Source organism: Ischnura elegans, chromosome 8, assembly GCF_921293095.1.
Source record: "Ischnura elegans chromosome 8, ioIscEleg1.1, whole genome shotgun sequence".
In the NCBI taxonomy this organism is placed as follows: domain Eukaryota; kingdom Metazoa; phylum Arthropoda; class Insecta; order Odonata; family Coenagrionidae; genus Ischnura; species Ischnura elegans.
In genome coordinates this window covers 20,101,255-20,108,755 of record NC_060253.1, presented here as the reverse complement: position 1 = coordinate 20,108,755, position 7,501 = coordinate 20,101,255, and positions in this window count along the sequence as shown.

Here is a 7,501-nt window from a genome sequence, read left to right as displayed (position 1 = left end):
ACTGCAATACCTTTTTTGTTTTGTATCAACAGTTGTTTCTAAGTTTTTTTGCGCGAGTTTTTTGTTTACCTAACTTATTCTAAATTGAAAATTGTGTTTTGGTCCAAGGGTGAAGCCTAAGGCATTATAATGAATCTTCTGTTCTATTCTATTCTAAAGTGGAATTTCTGAAAATTCAATGAAAATGCTGAGGATGGATAAAACTGTTGGTTACAGATAAAATATAGATACTTTTGCAACAAAAACTGGCATTCAGTGTATTTTACAAAAAAACAGATAAAAATAAAAATTAGGCGTGCTAGCATCCTACGTTTTTCGTTATCAGCAAAGAGATGTTGAGTTAGAGTTTGCTCTGTTGTCGTGACACAACGGAGCTAGCAAGCTGCCTTGGTTACATCGCTGTCTACGGCAGGTAAAGATCTTAAAGCCTTCGACGCCGTGGGCTGTGCAAAGCATCCAGCAACAGGTCAAACTCGCAGCCACTGTTCCCAACCCACCATCCACTGTCCTGGGGCATTTCCATGAAAATGTCAACTTTTTCTCACAATTTAAAATCTATGCTGCAACAGCTAATTAATTGAATTTCAAGAAATCAATGTTTGAAATATTATTCACATCCATGATAAAATTTTTCAATTTATACTTCGATTCATAGAGTTTTGAAGATGTTTGAAGTCATTACATTTAGGAGGTTGACCTGGCAGTAATTCCGTCACATGTTAATTATGGGCTTATTTAGAAGGTATTTCGGTAATTAATTTCGTTTCTGTACTTTAAATTGCCTTCATAGATGTTTTTTGATCATGCACAGTTTAAAGTTTTACAATTTTTTTATATTTTACAATTCAATCGAAATATCCTATTGCATAATTTTCTCTAAAGGTAATTCCGTCACAAATGGAATTTCCCCCTGGGCCAAAATTTCGTGACATAATTTTTCTTCACCCTCTATGCACAAGAAAGCACATGATGGTTGCACAGTAACCTAGAGACGAGACCAACGATAAAATCCAAACTTCATTTTTATTGCGGGAAATGGGATAAGCTTGCGAATGAAATACTTGGAAAGAAATTTCATTATAGACTTAATTAATATCCATTCCCGTTAGCATTGAATTTAAAGAAAATAAAATTTCAATTAAAAATAAACGCCATGAAGACAAACGCTATCTTCATAGTCAGCCTATCACACCTTAAACATAAAATACGCTATTTCGAATTTCAATCTCAGCATCATGGGCGAAAGCCGATCCGCACTTCGGTATATATTTCTTCTCGAAATCTTAAGCATAGTTTATATTTGCCATGACATGTGGTTTTCAGGTAAATGGAGTCCTTCATTTTCAGATGAAGCCCAGCATGTGACGGCTGTCATCGCAGAAATGATGGATGCTCAAGTTTCGTTTAGAATAATTATTTGTTAGAGAGAGGCGCAGAATAATCAGTCATGGTACTCATTTAGATCACTCAATTACAAGCAATTTTGGACGACAATTTAATTTCATGAACGTATGAAAATAGTTTATATCGCAGAGGTAGGGAAAATTTTATATTTTTCAGAAGATATTCGCGCAAAGCAACTACTTACATAACCCGAAAATTTCTCGAAATCGAGCCATCCCATTAGAAACAAGATTGACCAATAATAGGGTGGTTTCCTGTTATATTTTTATTGCTTAAATCGAAAGATTATTACTCCTGGAGTACGTATTTCACGCTTTTAGATTTTTAAAGGACGATATCTATTTTTCGCGATTAAATGAAAAGTGAAAATTTTCAAGCGCGCGAAAACGCCACGCGTAAGTATGAATGGCGGGAAATCTCTCCGTGTGACGCCCTGTTAGGTGACCTTGAGGCGAGGCTTAGCGCTGATACGACGCAGACTGCTAGCGGGTAGCTGAGTACCCTGCTGGCTGGTAGCGCTTGGCTTAAATAAGGATTATTAATACCTTATCAAATGAAGAAAACTTTCCGACCTTAGCCAGTTTTAATAAGTGATTATTAAGACATGTTTCCCTGAGCTCTGCGCCTCATGCATGCATTGGTAACCTCAGACGATGTATAACTCCTATCTTCTCGTATAAAAACTAGGTCCCTGTGACGTCACGTGGAGTGGCATCGCATGGGCGCCAATCTGGCCCTATTCAAATAAGGATAAAAATGGACCATTGCCTTTCGTCTTAACCGGTATTTCTAAAACGAAATAATTTGTATATTATGAATACACTATTGGTGGGTAACGAATCGCAATCAATGCCTTTCGTTTTCTTTGGTGAAGGAAACTACCCTATTGAGGCATAATGGAAATAATTTACATCACTAAGTTATACACCATTTTGGAATACAATTTTGTAAACGCATTACAATACAGTATGTAAATGAATTCAACATAATAATTCAATACAAATGAAAATAAGTAAATTCAATACAATATGTAAATTTCATTTTACAGCAGAGAAAGGTAATAAGTACCGTTATCAGAAGGTATTCGAGCAAAGCCACTACTTTTATAATCCATTTCTCGGAATGGAGAAATTCTACAAGAAACAAGGTAGAGTACCCACACAACTAATACCTACACAAAGAGGAACTTCCTCAAGTACAGCTCCCTGGAATGCAATTACGAAATCCTTACCCTGCTTTGCCATGATTAAAGTCTTCACGCCTTATTTAGACATTTTCGTGAATGCGGAAATTTTGATGCAGTTTCTTAGATTATAGGGGGCTCTTATCTTGTCTATCAATAAACAAAACCAAATCACTGCAAAAAAAGCCGTGATGAATGCGTATAAATATACTGGAAGTTTGAAAAACTGTGAACTTAAAATCCTTCAAAACGTATACTCCAAAAAAACTGAATCAACATTAAAAAAAAGAGCTCAAGAGAAGGAAATAAACTCAATTTATTGAATGTGGTAATGGGAATAGGGGAACATATCACGTGAAAAACAACGTTCTTGAGACATCTCGAAAGCAGACTTGCAAAACACTCCAGCAAGATGCAACTTAACCTCAGGCGTTCGCATTAACTGCCCTGCAAGCGAAATGCAACGCACTTTCAAATACCTTGTTACCTATATCAGGATACCCCGGTGAACAGATTAATCCAATTGACTTGAAGAAAATTTTCAAATTTTTACATTAATGTAATGAGAATAAAAAAAAGCGTTAATATAACATTTTTCTCGAGTACCTACTGTTGGGGCAAATCTCCATAAAATGGGATGATTAGGACTCACTCTAGTGCAATTGCTTCGTGATATCATCCTTTCCATCCTATACCATCCAAACGTTTCCCATTAGCTGGCTAAAGCGAACCGTGTGTATTTAATCAAAGCGGATGAAAAGCCATTTAGAAACATAATTGAACTGCTATCACAAAAAAGTCATGTCAGTCAAGTCAGGAACAAGTAGAAAGTAACTCAAAAACGGGTACTAAAGCCCAGAATCTTATTTCTGTGGCATAAATACCTATTCAGAAAAAAGACCAGATACATGCTCTCCACGTGATATGCATGCTTATTGATAATTCTGCTCATAAGCATGTATGGAAAGCAATTTTAGCCTCAGAGCAAGGTTATTTGTCGATGATCGTCATGAGAAGCACTATCACAGACGCCAATTGAAGATAAGCCATTCCTTAATGAAAAGGTAAATACTTAAACTCGCTCGCTGCAAATAGAAATAAATCAATAATGCAATTTTGAAATCCATCATGGGTCTTTTTCTGGACTGAAGAATTCATGTCAATCCATCCGATGTTCTCCCCATAATGATCAATAAAAAGCTATGCTACTTTTTCACACGATTTATTCAAGACGACCGGTTTCGTCGCAGAGGCGACATCATCAGGTACACAAAACGTTATATTAACAGTTATTTTGTTGTTGTTTATCTAGTTGCTGTTATTATTTTTGGTTGTTTTTATTGTTACGAAACCGGTCACCTTGAATAAATAGTGTGATAAAGTACCATCATTTTTTATTGTTCAGAATGGATATTCACAAAGTAAAGCCAGAAACAATCGAGTTCTCCCCATAAATATTTTTAACTTATCCTGTGTGAATTCAAGACAATTTTATGACAGCCTATTCAAGACAATTTATGACAGCTTGGATGAAACTATTATGATAAACAATTGTGTAACAGGACGATGGCACTAGAATTCTACCAAAGAGTTCATTTCTGCCCACCCTCCTCCAAATTGAATGTGCGACTTTTTTGTCTCATGGATTCCTCGATTTAACCTGAAAATCACAAATAAAGCATTAAAATAAAAGCACCGAATTACCGAGATGAATCGTGACATAACATTGCACATTTTAATTAGCGGTTAATACTACCGTAATTTACCATTTTAATTCGCTTACTGTAATTCACTAACTCCGTACAACCTGCATTGGTAACATTAAAAAACTGTTTGTACCATGCTGTAAACAACAACAGAAGAAAAGTGTATGTTTATCAATTGCATGCATGGAGATGAAATTCGATGACAAACTCCATTAAGGCTTGGTTTACACAGTGCGAGCTATTATCCAAACTGGACTATAGTCACTTGCTACAGAGCAGCTACTCGCACCATGTGACCGCATCATACGAGTTACTGCTATGTGCGAGTCGGTCAGTGACTCGCAACCGAGTTACTACAAAAAAATTTGTTTTTACATGCCTCTCGCCTTGTCCCACAATGTCACAAGCAGCTGCAAGCATGTGACTTCAACGTCAACTTGCACGGTATTGCGATATGATAGTAGCTCGTGAGTCCGGGACCACGCCGCGCCGGGTGCTTTCTTCGAGTTTCTGTGTCTCTAGTCGTGATTAAAAACGAGAAATGGCGGACGGATGGGCTTCCGAACAGAATATAAAGTGGGTGGAGTTATGCAAGGACAAAACCAACTTATGGAATCGTTTGGACCCTAATTATAAGAACATAGATATGCGTAAAGCCTCGCTTTTAAACATTCGCATGGAATTGGGTTTGAAACGATGCAAGTACACACGTGCAGTAGCTATGTGCATTCACACCAGCAGCTAGAACTTGTGTGACCGGGCGAGGCGAGTCCAGCTACTGTCATGTTAGCACCCAGGTCCAGTATCTGTCCACTGTCAGTTCAGCAAATTCAACGATTTCATCAGTGGGTTTTTCTCTTTAATAGGAAAATCCTCCAAAGTCATTGGCACATTAATGGCTGATGCCGGGTTTCGCTAGTTAGTGGGCCCTTTCACGACCACCGAGAGACAAGGCCTGAGCGCTCCATCGTGACGTCACGAGTCGTAGGCGGACGGAGGGAGTAGCGAAGACTGCCATTGATAAGAATATGATATATGATTGGAATGGTAAGTATCCATTTCCTCTTCGTCCTTAGGAAATTTGAAAACGCACACTTTCGTTTCCTCCGTGTATTTTCCTCTGCACAGAGGCAGACAACACTAGTACACCATTTCTTGAACACTTATATTCAATACTGTTGACCACAAAACCATCGCAAAAGCTTTAAACCTCCAAATATCTTAGCGTTTAACTACCCAATCACTATTTTCACCGCAATGGCTTATAAATATAAACAACTGCAAGCATTGTCGGAAGGCGTGGTTGATAACCTACGGCTCGTGACGTCAGACAATTAGAAGGCATCAGCGCTCAGGCCTTGTCTCTCGGTGGTCGTGGCCCTTTCGCTTCTATAGCTGTAGTGCCTCATTCATATTACGATTGTTCCAGCGATTGTCAGAGCTGTCGTGCATTTACACGACGATTGTTAAAACCTGTGCTGCCCTCTAGTGCTGACATCTAAAGTGAACGGGAAATCGACGGTTAACAAAGCTGTTGAGGTATGCCTGGACAAGATATTACTGTGTTCAACGTGTATTTACCGAATAATTTTTCTTCCGTCCATATTCTTCCTTCCTGGGACATATCCATGAAAAAAATAGAGCTTCACGAGCTTTTCGTCTTTCTCTTGTCACTTCCGTTTCCGGTCTCCCAGTGCCTAATGCCCCGTTTACACCACGATCGTCGCGACGTTGATCGCGACTACTGCACGTTTACACGTCTAAAAGTTACCATCGTAACTCAGTGCTGCCCTCGTTGTGGAATTGTGTCATTTAACAACTGACGACGACACTGCGTGAGAAAATTGAAATCCTGGAAATTAAGAAGCAAAAGAATATTAATGTTTTCATGTGCTAAAACTGAAGCTAGACCGAACTGTCGGTAAAACGTTGAAGAATGTAGGTTTCTTTATGGGAATCTGTCCAAAGTTTAGCAATATTCATGCGGTAAAGACAGTAGATATGTCTCCTTGCTACGTTCCAAATTGGAATATTTTGCTAACTGGTCACTTTATTATAATATCGACTCAATCCGGATTGAACGTGTCCAAAATAAATTTTTCAAATTAATTAATTACGATTTATTAATATCTTTGTCTGATTACAACACTTCATATATTTTTTCCCTAGTTAATTTGAAAACTCTTGCACGACCAAGGATCCTCCAAAAAAGGCGTATTCCTCTGCAAAATTATCAATTAATATTTAGATTATTCCTATCTCCTTTATTAGTAACTTTTAATGTATCCCGTCATAGCTATATAAATCCTCACCTGCATGTTTTTAATTACCATAGAGCAAATTTTGTCTTCAACTCCCAGCTATGATGAGATAAAACTAAAACTTTAAGTCATAACAGTCCGTGAAGTCTTTAAGAAACTAGATTCTTCGAGAGAATATGTCAAAACATTCAAGAATATTCACGCATTAAAGACAGTACATATTGCCGTTATAATTTAACTAGAAAAGGCTTAGATTTCGGCTTGATTCGGCACAAGTATTGATATCTCCATGTCCTCATCTAAATGTTATGGTTATTTCTGGCGAATTTTATTGTGAAATCCTGTATACAATGATTTAATTGGTTAAAATTTTGTGCATGTTTGTTATTTTCCATCATCTGTGAAGTATAATGTAAGGATACATGGTTATGGGTTAACCTGTAAATAAAGAAATGCATAAAACTGGTATAGTATAGAATATCCGATATCATTTGGTAAATAGAACATCAGAAAAAACTTTCCCATCACGTCCTTCCATTACCTGCTCAATAATGTCTTCAATCGTTGCCATATATCTTATATATATTAGAGTTATTTATGAAATATCAATTATTGTATCAAGATTGCAACGGCGCGAAAGAATCGTATATGCATCGATCTTCATTTCCTAACTCTTTTTTCTTGGCACACTAGCGCTAACCATCGTAAGTTCGGCAGTGTTAGGTACTAAGGCCTACGATGGTAACTCTGCGCGTCTACACGACGTTTTGAGGTTACGATCGTACGGATCAACGTCCCGACGATCGTTGTGTAAACGGGGCATAACCATCGTAAAGTGGCAACGTTCGGAACTACGTGAACTATCATCAGGACATGCATTCACACGGCTAGTTCGCCCAGCTATCGTTAGGACGATCGCTCGGACAATCGTTATGTGAACGAGGCAT